At 37.6% G+C, this 16,596-nt stretch overlaps 1 long non-coding RNA gene across 1 annotated transcript in view; it reads right to left on the bottom strand.

The window, feature by feature from the left end:
* Positions 1 to 7,211: 7,211 nt before the first annotated feature.
* The window catches only part of LOC124596122, a 32,508-nt gene continuing 23,123 nt past the window's right edge, over positions 7,212 to 16,596 (bottom strand). The window contains exons 2-3 of the long non-coding RNA XR_006978282.1: positions 15,756 to 15,813; positions 7,212 to 8,758 (exon numbers count right to left, since the gene is read on the bottom strand). This is a non-coding gene — a long non-coding RNA (uncharacterized LOC124596122). The remainder of the gene's footprint in view (positions 8,759 to 15,755; positions 15,814 to 16,596) is intronic.

Here is a 16,596-nt window from a genome sequence, read left to right as displayed (position 1 = left end):
AGAATGATAATGGTGTAAATATATATCTGAGTGAAAATACGAAGGATAGGCCTAGGATTAGTAAGTATGCTTGTGTTTTTGAAAGTTACATTACATACAGGTAATGTGATATCCATCTGATAACAAGACTACTGCAAGGAAGATCTCTAGTTTCAAAACAGAGCAGTAGTGATGAGTGTGTGCAGATATGGCTTTATGATCATCTTACGCTCATTATATTTTGCTAAAAAGTCCACATCCAAGAAACCCAAATAACTGATGATACAATACTAAGTAGGGCCTGTATCAAAATAATTTAACAGCAAATTATGTCAAGTGCACTACTCATGAAGAGATGCTGTTAGATGAATTGATGATTCAGTTGAGATGGTGATTGTCATTTATATGATACATACCAAATAAAATGTGTAAATATGGTATCAGAATGTACATGTTGAAGAATCTGGATGGTTTTGCAAATAAGTGATCTGTGTACAAGGGGATGCTTGACAGTATAGTTCGAAAAGTCATGCTGGAAAGCTCATTTCACCTTTTTTTAAGTAGCCATATGTTGGTAATCACACAGATTTACATGAACAGGCCTAATTATTAGGAAAGACATACATTATCTAAAACCCTTTTGCTTATAAAAAAACACTAAGCTTAAATAGGAGGAACATCCTTAAAGAAGTATCTGCCAAACTGAGTGAAGGAAATACAATTGTTCTGTACTCACAAGTGTAATGACAAACAATGGGGGATACCAATTGTCAAATTAAATGCAAATATGCCTCACATTGAGAGGCAGGATCAGATACTTTCATATTATTCATGTGAATGTAAGGCTATCTACTGGCTTAAGAAAGCTATTCTCCATATAACAGAAATTCTCCTTTGCATATAGCCAAGATGCCGAGCCACAGAAAGGCACAAGAAAAATACTGTCAGACAACTAGCTTTTGGCCAACACAGCCTTAATCAGAATTATACAAAACATGTGCGCGAGCACACACACACACACATACACACACACACACACACACACACACACACACACACACACATACAAATGACCACAATCTCTGGCAGCTGGAGCCAGACTGCGAGCAGCAGTGCCTTATGGGAGAGGCAACCAGATGGTGGTAAGGAGGAGGCTGGCACAGGAAGGGGGAGGGATAGCAGGGTAGTGCTGCTGGGAGTGTGCAGGGACAAGGTGGAGAGTGGAGCAGCTAGGTGCAGTTGGGAGGTTAGATGGAGAGTGGGGTTAGAAAGAGGGTTAGAGGAAAAGGAGTGAAGTAAAAAGGCTGGGTACTGGGTGTGTTAGAGGAATAGAGGGCTGTGTACGCCTGGAATGGAAACAGGGAAGGGGCTAGATGGTTAAGGATAGTGACTAATGAAGGTTGAGACCAGGAGGGTTACGGGAATGTAGGATGTATTGCAGGAAGAGTTTCTACCTGTGCAATTCAGAAAAGCTGGTGTTGGTGGGAAGGCTCCAAATGGCACAGGCTGTAAAGCAGTCATTGAAATGAAGGATGTCATGTTGGGCAGTGTGTTCAGCAACAGGATAGTCCAGTTTTTTATCAGCTCCAGATTGTTGGTGGCCATTTGTGCAGACAGACAGCTTGTTGGTTGTGATGCCCATGTAGAATGCAGCACAGTGGTTGCAGCTTAGCTTGTAATCACATGACTGGTTTTACAGATAGCCCTGCATTTGATGGGATAGGTGACAGGACTGGAGTAGGTGGTGGTGGAGGAATGTGTGGGACAGGTCTTGCATCTGGGTGTATTACAGGAATATGAGCCATGAGTCAAGGGGTTGGGAGAAGGGCTTGTGTAGGGATGAACAAGGATATTGTGTAAGTTTGATGAGTGGCAGAATACCACCATGGGAGGAGATGGAAGGATAGCGGGGAGGATATTTCTCATTTCAGTGAATGATGAGAGGTAGTTGAAACCCTGGTGGAGGAAATGTAAATGAATTGGTACTTAGTCATGAGGGGAATGTTGCTCGGTGGCCAGATGGTGGAGTTTTGGGAGGTATTGGGTGACTGGAAAGATAAGGCATAGAGGACCTGTTTTTGTACAAGGTTGGGAGTGTGATTATGACCTGTTAAGGTCTCAGTGAGACTCTCGGTATATTTCAAGAGAGACCGCTCATCTCTACAGATGCAATGGCCATTGGCAGCTAGGCTGTACAGAAGGAACTTCTTGTTATTGAATGGGTGGCAGCTGTCAAAGTGGAGGTATTGCTGGTGTTTGGTAGGTTCGACATTGGCAAAGGTATTGATATATCCATCTTTGAAGTGGACGTCAACATTGAGGAAAGTGGCTTGATGGGTTGACTAGGACCAGGGGAAGTGAATGGGGGAGAAAGTGTCGAGGTTCTGAAGGAATGTGGATGGGGTGCTCTTGCCCTCAATCCAGATGATGAAGATGGGTGTTTAAGAAGGATTCCTCTAGATGGCTCATGAAAACGTTAGCATAGGATGGTGCCACGCAGGTGCCCATAGACATAACACAGATTTATTTGTAGGTAATGCCTTCAAAGGAGAAGTAATTGTGGCTGAGGTTATAGTTGGTCATGACAACTAGGAAGGAGGTGGTTGGTTTGGAATTCATCAGGTGTTGAGAAAGGTAGTGTTCAATAGTAGTAAGGCCATGGGCATTAGGGCTGTTAGTATAAAGGGAGTTGCATCAGTAGTGACGAGCAGAGTGCTGTGGTAACGGGACAGGAACCATAGAGAGTTGGTATCTTTAATCAGGAGGGTAGGTTGGTGGTAATAGACTGTAGGTGTTGGTCTACAACAGCAGAGTTTGTGGACTCTGGGGAGAGGTTCTGGGATGGGCCTAAGGGTTTGAGTAGAGACTGGAGATCCTGCTGGATTTCTGAAACGGGGTCACTGGGGCAGGGTTTGTAGATAGATGAATCTGACAGCTGGTGGAGTCCATCTGCCAATCCTTGCTGTTCAAAACAGCAGTAGTGGAGCCTTTGTCAGCAGGTAGAATTATAGGGTTGGGTTCAATTTTTACATTCCATCCTGGATTTTCCTTTGTTTGAGAAATGCTACTTTTCAATTCACATTACCTGTACAAAGAATACTCAGGGAATAAAATGGAGTTGTATGAATGTAGAATAAAAAATGATATGGGAACTATATCCCCCAATGGAAATTCTATGAAATATGAGCAAGAAGGTTAATTAGAAAACATTTATTCTGAAGGAGAGGGAACCAAAATGAAGTCATAAGGAAGAGACGCAGAAATTACACTGGTCAGGCCATGCTTACAGATTCAACAAATGTCCACTAAATCCTAGATTCTGTTTTGAACTGCTGCATGGTTAGAGATAATTAGAGAATATTTTGTTTTAAACTGAGAATTCTTAATATTAGAAAAGAAGAGCTGTTTCTTCCTGTGCATGATATTTGAATATTTTACTTCCTGTTTTGTAATTGTTTGTTCAAAACAAAATGTTTATTTTTCACCAAATATAAACATTTGTTTGTTGTTTGAATGGTATTTTGTTTGCTTTGGTAAATAGGTACCATTAAGCTTGTCTGAAATAATGCATACAATACTTATCTGTTGATAGCATGAAGGCTTTATCAGACTATTCCACTACAGCTGCCAGTAATGTGGTTTGCACCTAGCACCCTCTCATATGCAGACATTACTTTATCTGTCAATATTACGCAAGTATAGAACAAAAACTTCAAGGTCTTGCTTGAGTATGTTTTCAGCTTGTAGCTCACTCACATTTACAAGTTTCTGTATGTTGGTTAGTGGTTCACACTGCTGCCCATGTCAAAATATGGTAAGAGTTAATATTTCACTGTGGTTCCTACTAAAGTCCTCTCTGCTTTCATCACTGGAGACCACCCCATGTCACACCATCTTTGAGTGATCCTCTGACAGCACCAATTGAGCTGTGCATGTCGATGCTGTGGCATGAGTTGAAGAAGGGCTAGAGGTGTGTGTGCCCATAGTTCCAATGCCAATAACCAGTTTGCAACAGTTTTGTGTCAATATGTCTGAGTTCACAAGCCCTCTTATCTGTGCTGTGATAGCTGTACAATCTGCCATTGCTGCCCTCACAACACAATGATCCTTGTGGGCATCTGTGCTGCATAGGCATCCAGAATATCATCTATTGGTGTGAGAACATTCACATGCCACTGGTACCAGCATCATTGCACTTCTGACACAGCATGTCCAAATTGTGTGGCAATTCCTTGAAAGGACCATCTCATCATTCAGAAGGCCACAGTTTGACCCCTTTCAAACTTGTGCAATTGCTGAAGGGAACAGGAGTGCATCTCCATGACATGTTTGCCTGTTTGCTCCACACATATGCACCACACTGAGCCAGCTGGCTGTGAGCATTCCCTATTAAAGAGTAGACACAGATGGCATTCTGGTAGCTATGCCACTACACTATTTGTGGGTGGATGATGTTGAAATCATTATAAGTACATCTACTATCCCCCAGGTAGCATATGCCATAATCAGACCAGAATCAGTGTCATCCTTGCAGGTATACTAATTTCTTTTCTGCCCCTGTATGGGGGCTACTCAGAAAGTAAGGTCCAATTGATCACAAAATGGAGATGACAGTGGAGATCTGATGAAGCTTTGCATAAATGTAGTGGACAGTGCCTCTAGTATGCCTGTCAATTGTGTCACATAGGCCTGAAAGTAATGTCAGAATGTGAGAACATAATACATGAGCTGCTGCAAGGATCAATACTGAGTCCCCTCTTGTTCTTAACTTACAGAAATGATCTTTCAGTGACTCTGAAGTGCAGTGCAGAAGCTATAATGTTTGATGATAACACAAGCATGAATCCAAACTCAAACTTAGCAGACACAGACCAGATACTACCTGAACAGGCCTACAAGTTGTTCACAGCTAACGGTTTAGGTATCAGTCTCACAAAGACTTATGTTACACAATTTAAAATTAACAATATTGATCTGTTGTGCCATAAGTAGACATTAATGGCCACACACTAAATGAAGCACATTGTATCTTTTGTGAATTTATATCCTGACTTGTTCCATATCCCTGAAGGTTCTCTTTATGTATAGGATCTACAGAACACTGTGAGTGAATGACTGAATATCAACCAGAAATGGAAAGCAAACGACCAGCTACTAACTGAATTATGAAGTAAAAGCAAAAACAATTAGAAAAAACTTATTTATTTGTTTATTAATTATAAAATACAGAAGTAGTTGGAAACAAAAAGTGTTATTAGTGACAAGAATACAGGATTTTCTTAGAGGTATATATTGTCTTTCAAATTCCAAAAAGTAATCTGCTGTTGCTGCTATTTAAGATAAAAATACCAAAGGAATATTTATTTTGTGTTCTTTATACATGTACTTCTACCAAGAAAAATTGGTAGAAAGTTAAAAACAGAAAAATAAGCTGTGAGAATTGTGTTGTAGAATGAAACTATATATGAGTGGTATAGAGCACCACTAATAAATATGTTAGTGAATCTTGTGTATCATCAAAATAACAGACAGGTATCGGTTTACATGTTTCTTGTTATTACTGTGTAGCACACAACTGCATTAGCAGCAAAACAGCAACCCATATGATTAATCCACATTCATTCATTATCTGTGGATTGGAGTAAGGCAATTATACACCACCTACAATAGAACTTACTCTAGATAGATTGAGGCAGCTAAGGCATGCCATCACAAATATATCGAGAATGAATAAATAAATTGAGATGCCACATTTTTCAAGTTATGGCAGACAATACAGTGAATTTCCCAATATTCACAAGTAATTTTTATTTACATAACATGCATGGGACATGATCAAACAGTATCAAGATAACAGCACCATGGACCTGTCTCACCATCAGGGGAAGAGGTTCCATGAACGTCTGTCCTATTACACCAAATGTAAGCAAGGACAGAACTCGGGGTATGGTTTTTATGTGTATTATCATGGCTATCATACCATGTGCTCAAAATGTTGACCTTGAGAATTGCTGCACACTATAAAGTGATTCTGGTGAAACAGCACTGCACATTGAATTTCACCTGGAATCAATGTGTTATAAGCCATTGCATTTCTTGGGAGTCATCAGTGTTTCGTCATAGACTTCTTGTCGTCAATATCACCACAGACAAAGGTGTAGAAGTGTTAAGTTAGGTGAGTCTGTAGACCATTTTGCATTTCCTGAACAACTGCTCCAATGCTCTCCAAAAGTCCTTTTAAGAGGGCCTGTCAACATATGTGTGGAATGAGAGGGATATCCATCATGTTGGTGCCACACTGACTGCCTCATGTTCAGTGGGGTGTCTTCCAATAACTGCATCAGCAGTATATCTTAGGAACTCACATTACTTGAATGTATTTAGAATTCCATCAACAACATGGAGTCCAGTGTTGTGGGTCTTGAAAAACATGCACCAAATATTGAAAGACCAAGAGCATTCATTGAGTCAGCATGGACTTTCAACTGGCAATTAGTGCATATTGCAAAGACTGACTTGCCTATGGTTTGTAAATGATGTTTGTTCCTTAAACAAAATTTTGCTTAGATATGCCGCATCACTTTGCACTTTTTGTAGATAACATTCAGAGGGCTGTAATCAAATTTGGATAGTCACTGCCACGAAGCTGTAGATGTAGCAAAATTTGAAGAAGATGAAATATGATGGAATGCAGTGTTTGCAGAATGCTCATTTGATTGATACCTTTTGTACTTCTGAACTGCCAGTTAGTGACATTTGCATTGTGTGTTACTCCTTTAAAATGTTAGTTTAATTTCTTTCATCAGTTGCTCTTCTTTTCCATTGGCATATTTTATTCTCCACACTTCAAGTTTCTAGAACTTTATTTATAACATTTACAAAGAAAAATTGTGACTGCTTGGAACAATCTGGACACTCTTCAGTGTACAACTGCACCGCTTCTATAACACTTTCACGACATTCACCATAAACAATGCTCAATGCACAATGTGAATGTCTCAATAGTTTTACAAGCAAGTTGTCTGATTGCTACAACAGCAGAACACAGATTGGTGGGCTTCATGCACTCAGGTAAAAACAAGAACCATACCTGAGTTTTGTGTTTGCTTGCATTCAGTATAACAGGGCAGATATTGATGGAACCTCTTCTCCTGGTGGTGGGACAGTGGTTTACAGTGCTGTTATTTTGATCAAGTCCCATACATGCTCTGTTGTTGAAGTTCTCTTAGAAGCTTCTTTCAAGTGTCACAGAAAAAAGTATATACTTCCATTAGAACATAACAAAGTCAGTGTCATAATTTGGAGATTATAAATGAGGAAAATTGAATGTGAATGTCAGGAAATTTGCCTTAGTGTTTACTACAACTAGGCAAAAACTGCACTCACACAAAAGTCATACTTGCTCAGTTTTATGCCATGGCATGCTTTGGTAAACATATCAGATAAAGTAGGATCAGGGATGTGCAAACACATTTTTCCTCAAAGTGAATGGAATTAAAATTATAGAGGTACCTGTAATAAATTATTAAGGCAGAAAGTAAGAAAGCCACATTAACAACAACATTGAATAAGGTGAGAGCAAGATGTGATGGCAAAGTGAGAAACTTTACTCAATATGTGGAAAACTTTTTAGAGAAATAAAAATGGTAGGTACAGTTAGATGCATTACAATTTAAGAACTGAGTGGTAAGGTACAATATTTATAAGCTTTTTCCAATCCATGATGATGTAACGCAGCAAACACTGGTAACAGTATCTGTTTTTCCATATTTATAAGCATTGATAGTACAAAAGCTTACTTGTTTAATAAATAATGACAATGAAGAGGCATCTGTTTATAATAATTATTATACAGCATAAAGAAGAGAATTAACTGGTCTTACCAATGAAGATTTCTAATTTAAGACAAGTGCTATAAGAACTTAAATAAGGTACATGAGGGAGAATCTTAGTTCACTTCCTTAGATTATTGCCCAGTATCACATGATCATTCATTCAAAATTTCTCTTCTTACATGAGATGTCTCTTAGAAATATGCACATGAAACTGGTAACTACGTCAGCAGAAATGGAGCAACTGCTGAAACTGGATGAATAATGAAGAAAATGACGGGTTATTAGAGCGACAGAGAAACACAGCTAAAAATGAATTGAAGTCAACTCAATATATGTACAACATATTTTAACCGCATCTTTCACTCACTGACTTTTATGTGTAAAAGTTATTCACACTTGTAATCTATGCTTTGTACATGAAATTCATAAATAACTAAGAAGGAAAACAGTGATGACTGCATGCAAAAATAGTTACAGTCAGACTAGATACGAAAATTATCAATGTTGTCAGTTCATTCTTTTCAACCAATCAGAAGCAAAAGCTCATACAAGTGGACTGGAAGAGCTGTGATGAGGTTTGACAACAGAAGACTATGATGTTTCAGTCTGATTTCTGTTATTCTGTGCATTATTCCTATTACATATAGCTGCTCAATGGCAACATATTATTTCTTTAAGGTACTGTAAATTTCTGTTGTTCTTGATATTTATTTCCTATTGACACAATTTTTGAAAGAATAAATTCCATTGCCCATCTGAACATCAAAAAACCTGTTCATTGTCTGCTGAGCCTTCAGGCAGCAGAATTACCACTGATGATTTTGCTTGTTCACTTCCTAGCACCCATGCTGGCACAGTATTGAAGTGTTTTTTTATGGGTCTGTTCCTAAGATGTAACAGTTGTAGCACTTCTGGTCTTACATAAATCTCAGCATTTGACACACCTGTAAGATAAATAAATTTTAATAATGAATTTGAGCCTGTAATGTAGCAGATCTATCAATTAAACAAGTAGAGAACATTTTAACTTTGTCAGAGAGCATATTAACTAGATTTTATACAAAACAATTTGGAGTTCATTGCTGCTGTGGTTTGAATGTCAATACCTGTATATCAGACTATACTGACTATTTGAAACTAGATATTGAAACACAGCGAAGTTGAACTTTTAGCCAAGTATGCTGTTGGAAAAAGTGGAGACGTCTGTTGGGCCATGGGTGTGATGTCAAAATACACCCAGAGTTTCTGTGAACTATTGTTGATTTGAACATGTTACAGTCAGTTTGTAAAGCATGTGAAGACAATAGATAAGTATAACACCAATGCATGTTACAGGGTAAAGAATTAATACTTTACAAAGCTCCCAATCAGGAGATTAATTGGGTAAAAAGTTCATGTAAAAAGTCTCCTCTTAATTAATTAAAACACAATTAATAATATTAGTTCTGATTGTGAATCTGGTATATGAACCCCACAAAAGGAGACCTATCAGATAACATAGTTACAAATTAAAACTCAGAGAGATCAAATCACACTAGTTAAATAGCTATGAGCATATTCAGTACCAAACAATGATTAAGATGATAGTATATGATAAATAATAACTATAGCCCACATATTTATAATGTACATCACTGTCATGGGATACTGTTCCTGACAAAGTACTAATGGTTTTCGAACTGAATGCATTTTGGCATGATTCTTATCGTTGTAACTGGGACCAGGATGGTCGTGGGGTAGCAATGACAGAAAGTGCAGCGGGACCCACAGAGAGGCCCGCAAACAACAACACAACGGGAGAGGACAGACATGACCAACGAAGGACAGAACAAATACAACAAGATCGAACAACAGAGTCACAAGGAAACAAAACACATCTACTCGTACACAGAACACGGAAGTAAACTGTCTAATGAGAGGCGAGGTGTCAACCAACGTACGCGTGATTAGACTGGCTGGCTGAGCGAGAGGCAGGTGCCTAAGTACGCTATCGGGGGCGCCACTATTGGCCGCTGGAACCACATATTCTGCTATGGCACCCTCACACTAAAAGCGGGTCAGGAGGCGCACGCCGCCACAACTTACGGCACAATGGTGCAGAGACCTCTATGGGTCTTCGACATCCATGACGTCTGGCGCAGTTTCAAATTCTGCGGTGCACGGTACCAGACTTATCTCATCACAAAAAGCTGATTAGATAATACAGTGGTCTCATATGGCACACTATTGTTATCTGTTTGATTATTATTTTATTTGATACACTGAATTTATACATGTCATTTGAATGCACATTTTAATAATTAATGGATCTCAGTGAACACTGAAATAATCATCTATTGTCTTTGTCAGCACTACAGTACACACACACATCATACGATTATAAATCATCTCTTATAATATAATTTTTTAAATTTATTCGTCTAATGTGAATAATAACATTGGAATGTTTAAGAGGAAGGTGGTCTTAGGTACACAAGAAGAGTTGCTAGAAGCCCCATGGATGGTTCTGGCCAGGCTTTTTGATGTAATAGAAATGTTGAAGCTATCCCAGATCAGCAAATAAATTTCCAGCCAAGAGATATAAACATACCTTCCCCCTTTTCAAAATATATCTTGATAACAACTTAGTGAAATTGCTACAAAGAACTTAGTAATTTATTTTCACATTCCATGGATCATTTGCACAATAATTCCTAATGGTATGGAATGAGTCATTTTACATTTACACTGCAAATTAATTTGCAAATATGGAAACATGCTGAACATTCTTAAGTTATTTTATTTTATTTATTTATTTTTTATTGTTTATTGCTTATACAATTGTGAGTTAGTAATTCTTACCAAACACCTTTTACACATTACAGTAACAGAAATTATTCTATAGAATAAAAGGAGTTGTCAAGGAGAAACTTCTTCAGTTTGCTTTCAAATTTTACTTTGCTGTTTGTCAGACATTTTACATCACTTGGTAATTTGTCAAAAATTTTAGTTGTGCACTGTGCACCCCTTTTGTGCTAAAGACAACATTAATGTTGACTATGAAAGTAATTTTTTCTTTTATTATTACAGTTATGCACATCATTATTCCTTTCGAACTGCAGTGGATTGTTTATAACAAACTTCATGAGGGAATAAACATACTGTGAAGCAATAGTACACCCTACATCTTCAACAGATTTCTACAAATATGTCAGCTTACTGATTTGTCTCTCCCCAAGATTTGCAATGATTCTGAATGCAAATGTGGCTGAACTAAGTTGTTTTAGGAGGCCCAAAAGTGCTTTTTCCAGTTTAAATTCACATCAGTGTGGGCATCTAACAATTTTGAAATTTTCACCCTGACTATTATTTCCTCACCATGAGTTACACTTATTGATGCAGTACCCCTAGATATGCAGAACTGAATAGCTTGTGTTTTTTAAAATGGAGGGTGAGACCATTTGCAGAAAACCAGTCAATGATATGTTTAAGAAGCTTGTTTACCATTTATTCTGTTGTTGCATGTATGCTTGGATTGAGTACAATACTAGAGTCATCTGCAAATAGAACTAATTCTGCTTGTTGTATAATAAATGGAAGATAATTTAAATATATGAGGAACAGTAGTGGATGTAAGACTGAGCCTCAGGAAACTTAGTTTTCTACATCTTTCACTCCTGATCTGTCTATTTTTAGCATTCAGCCTCCCACATCTATCATAGACAATGCACTTAGCTTTTTGCTGTTATTAACTCATGTATGATGTTCTAACAGTAATCTCTGTCCTGCATATTACCCTATCTTCCATCTTTCAGCTCTCAGGTTTTCAGATCTCATGCAGTATAGTCCCCAACAATCAGTCTTTTCTTCTCATCCCATCCAGCAAGTCTCCCCTGACCTCGGGTTCTGGGTGACTTTTCCAAACTCTACCCCTTTCCCTATACCTCACAAGTCCTCTTCCTTCACTCCTTCTCCTTACGTTTCAACCCTTCTGTCAGAAGAAGGAGCCAATTGCTCTGAAAGCTTGCATATCTATACCTTATTTACGTGTGTTGCTGCCACTTGGTGAGTACATTTTTTTTATCTGTCCAATTATATTATATGAGAATATTGTGATTCACAGAGTCAAATGCCTTAGATAGGCCACAGAAAATACAAAATGGCACTATTTTGTTATTTAATTCTTGTAATATTTGGTGATTGAACATGTAAATGCCATTCTGAGAAGAGCAATTCTTCAGAAATCCAAACTGTGATTTGCATAGGATATCATAATTGCTGAGGTGAGATGCCATTCTAGAATTCATCACCTTCCCAAAAACTTTGGAAAATGATGTCAGTAGTGAAACAGTTCAGTAGTTATTGACATCTGTTCTAACACCTTTCTTAAAGAGGGTTTTAACAAGGGAAGATGCTTTGAGATAGTGATGCATTACAGATTTGAGATAAGACACGGCTTGCTATATGGGAACAAATCTTTAGTCCTCTACTGGGAACACCATCAAATCTAGATGAGCTTCAATTTTTAGAGAATATATAAAGTTCTTAATTTCAGTAGGAGAGGTTTGTGTTATATTCATATGACTGAATTTTGTGAAAGTTGCTTTTTCAACGTACTGCTGTGATTTTTCTCTTGTACTGTTGGTCCTATACTTTCTGCTATATTTAAGAAATGATTATTAAATATATTTGGTACCTGTGACTCATCATTTATAGCCTTTCCATTCAGCTCAATAGTGATGTTATCCTGTTCTGTTGCTGGATGCCCTGTTTCTAGTTTCACTATTTTCTATACAGTCTTGCATCTGTTGTTGGAATCATTAGTTTCTGACATTTTACAGATATTCCTTGATTTTTAATAAGTTTTCTTAGTAATTTTGAGACGTTTTTGTAGTGTGCAACTACTACAGGACCTCTTCTTGTTTTCACCAATAGACATACTTCTCTTTTCCTTTCACAAGATACTTTAATCCCTCTAGTGATCCATGGTGTTGTACATGACTGTTTAATATCCTCTCTGATTAGCTTATGCAGAAAGCTATTTTCAAATAATAATATGAATTTATCATGGAGTAGATCAAATTTTATTAATTATAAATTTTATTGCAGGTTATCTCTTTAAACTGTTCTTGAAAATATTTGTCCTAGAGTAATTAATTATTCTAATTTCCACTGATGAGTATCTATACCGTAAGGCACTGTCTTATTTATCCTGACTGACTTTGCTTTGTGATCAGCGAGATCATTTGTTACCGGGTTAACAATTATTTTCTTGCTTTGAGTGTCACCAAAGAAAATATTATCAGTTAGGGTTCTTCTGTCTTTATTCACCTGTTTTGGAAAGTTAATTACTGAGATCAAATTGTAGAATCCAAATAAGGCTTCCACATCGTTTTTCCCATGAAAATCCCTTAGTAAATCTACACTGAAGTCACCACAAACTATTAATGCTTGCTACTGCCTAACTGACAATGTAGCAAGGAATGGAGACTCCTCATAAACAGTTCAAAATTTTCCAGTGGGGAGCTATATACAATTACAGTTAAAAGTGATATATTTTTCAGTATTAATTCACAAGCGCACACCTCTGCATGCTGATCACACAAATCTAGTTGTGTCAATGTTTCTGAAGTTGTGTTCTGTCTAAATATATTTAACTAATTTTGTGCATCTGTTCAATGAACCTTCTTGAAAATGGGAATGACTTGAGCTTTTTTCCAATCATTAGCAATGCTTCACACCTCTGGAGACCTATGGTTCACTTCTGCTAGGAGTGTACGAATGAACTGGTATTCAACCAGGTCCAGTGGCCTTTCCTCTCCTAAGTGATTTCAACTGCTTTTCTATTCCTTGGTCACTTGTTACGATAACTGTCATTTGCCATCCATGCAATGATTTAAAGGAGGAACTACCTTGTGATCTTCCTCCATGAAATAGTTTTGTAGAAAGACTTAGTATTTCAGCCTTTTCTGTGGCATCCTCTGTTTCAATGTCATTATGGTCACTAATATGGTTGTCCAAGCATGGTGAGCCTTTTCCAGCCCTCACAATTTTACTCGACACATATCTGTCTAAAGCATGTTCTATGATGCTCTTCAATCTGTCCACTGATGCAGAACACTGTCAGTGCTGGAAATGAAATTTTTGTGTTTGGCTGTCAGGCAATCTGGAATTTGTCTCTTGTCACCCTTGTTAAACAGGAAGATCTTCATATCTTTCTTTGTATTTCTATTTACAGCCATATTCTATGAAACTGTAATGGACTTATGATCACTGATTCCCTGTTCTGTGCTGATTCAAAAACTTCATGTTTTTTTGTCACCAGCAGGTATAAGATTTTATCTTCATGAGTTGGTTCTCCAATTAACTGTTCATTATAATTTTTGGGTAAGGTACTTAGAGAAATTTCAAATGATTTTCTGTCACTACTACCAATCCTAATCACTTGAGTCTCCCAGACTATAGCAGGTAAGTTAAAATCTCCACATGATCAGAAAAATTACATAAAATGTTCTCCAAGTTTCCCCTCGGGTGTTCCACCATTGCTGCTGCTGCTGCTGAGGCAGGGAGTCCATAAAAGCATCCAGGGACCATGTTTGATCTGTGTTTAACACTTATCTTCACTCAAATTGTTTCACATTCTGAATCAGTATTCACCTCACTAGATATTATTGTATTTTTTATTGCTATAAACACACTTTTACCACCAGCGTTCAATCTATTTTTATGACACACATTCCAGTTGGAGTCTAGATTTCATTGCTGTGACATGCAGTTTCAGCCAGCTATTTGTCCCTAATATTATGTGGATATTTTTTACTATTTATAAATTAGACTAGTTCTGGGACCTTTCATAAATGCTCTTGCTATTAGCTAATACAGTATTAACATTTTGTTTCTCCAATCTTCTATGATGAAAGCTATTCTGTGTGCACTCAGAATGTGTCTTATCAGGCGTGTAGAGGGATTTCTCTATCCTAAGAAATCGACATGTGATCATTGCACTTACTCTGCTAGCCCGGTAGCTACTTCCTGCATGTAGTGCACACACCTGACCTAGGGGGCTATACATTTCTCCACCCAATAGCTGAGGTCAAGAAATCCACATCCACAATGATCAAGGAATTGTCTGAGCTTCTGTTTTAAGCCTGCCTATTACCTCCAAACCAGAGGACCATGGTCATTTGTGGGAGTGATGCTGTGTAATGTTAGCACTGTTTTCACTCTGTGAGAATGACCTGCTGTCTTCACCAAATCAGCCTGCTGCCTGTAGGAACTAAGGACAGTCTGTGAATCCAGGCAGCAGGCATCAGTTGTGCTGACATGAGCAATGATTTGCAGCCGAGTGTACACAGTGTGCTCAGTCACTGCCGGGCAGAGCCTCCTCCACATCTCAGACTAGACCCTCCTGGCAAGCAGACAGAGTGGACACTAGCCTTTTCCAACCTGCTCTGGCCATAACATTGCCCATGCCATGGGCTCCTGCAGAGCACACAGATCAGGTGAAACTGTCTTCGCTGTGTGCGTACCATGAAGTGTATAACATTTTAGGCCATGTATCATATACTGCTATACTGAATTAAGTAGTGTATTTAATAGTACAGCACTGTTTACCACATATTGGGTACTACAACAGAAGTTTGCAAGATCAAATACTGGCAAATAACACCCATAAAATATCATCACTACAGCTGCACACAGTGTCATCACAGTTTTTTTCAAGATAAGAAAGAAACTCACAAAGGAAACAAAGGAACAAAAATGCAAGTGCAGGAAAGATACAAGTGTTAACTAGACTTAGTGAAAGACAGTGTAACAATCATGAACAGCATATATCTAAATTTATATTAACGTCTTAGGAAGACATTTGATAACTGCTTCAGACATAAAATATTTAAGACATTTGAACTTAATTGTTCAGGTTGTTGATCTAAAAGGAAGAGCATGATACATATAACATACCATCCCCAGATGAAGTGAAAATTGTGTCCTCTGGATCCTTTTCCCTCCAGTTTAACTCCTGAAAAATAAATGTGACTTAAATGAACAGTTAGCAAATGTATATTCTAAATGCATTGACACTTGTGAACCTGACAGCACCCAAAATTTATGGGATTATATAAATAATATTATTGACACAGCATATAATAATATTATTTACACAGTATATGATGTATAAGAATAATGACTATCTATGTACAGCCAACTATCTCTCTATGTGATGTGTGCATAAAAGGAGGTAATACATTTGTTGGTTAATCCTGGAATACATACTCTCATAATTTTTAGAGTGGATTTGTGTCCTTCACCTGGGCAACACTGGCAACATTTTGAGGCTTATTACATATGATTATTAATTAACTTTAACTTAGTTTATGACTTGTCACAAAAGAAAGATGAGAGCATTGACTTTGGACCTAGAGTTGCTAGCAAATGTATATTCTAAATGCATTGACACTTGTTAAACTGACAGCACTCAAAATTTATGGGATTATATAAATAATATTATTGACACAGCATATAATAATATTATTTACACAGTATATGGTGTATAAGAATAATGACTATCTATGTACAGCCAACTATCTCTCTATGTGATGTGTGCATAAAAGGAGGTAATACATTTGTTGATTAATCCTGGAATACATACTCTCATAATTTGTAGAGTGGACTTGTGTCCTTCACCTGGGCAACACTGGCAACATTTTGAGGCTTATTACAGATGTTTATTAATTAACTTTAACTTAGTTTATGACTTGTCACAAAAGAAAGATGAGAGCATTGACTTGGGACCTAGAGTTGC

This window comes from Schistocerca americana, chromosome 2 (assembly GCF_021461395.2).
Source record: "Schistocerca americana isolate TAMUIC-IGC-003095 chromosome 2, iqSchAmer2.1, whole genome shotgun sequence".
In the NCBI taxonomy this organism is placed as follows: domain Eukaryota; kingdom Metazoa; phylum Arthropoda; class Insecta; order Orthoptera; family Acrididae; genus Schistocerca; species Schistocerca americana.
The sequence above is the reverse complement of the archived record's forward strand: the minus strand, read 5'-3'. Positions and strand labels throughout refer to the sequence as shown.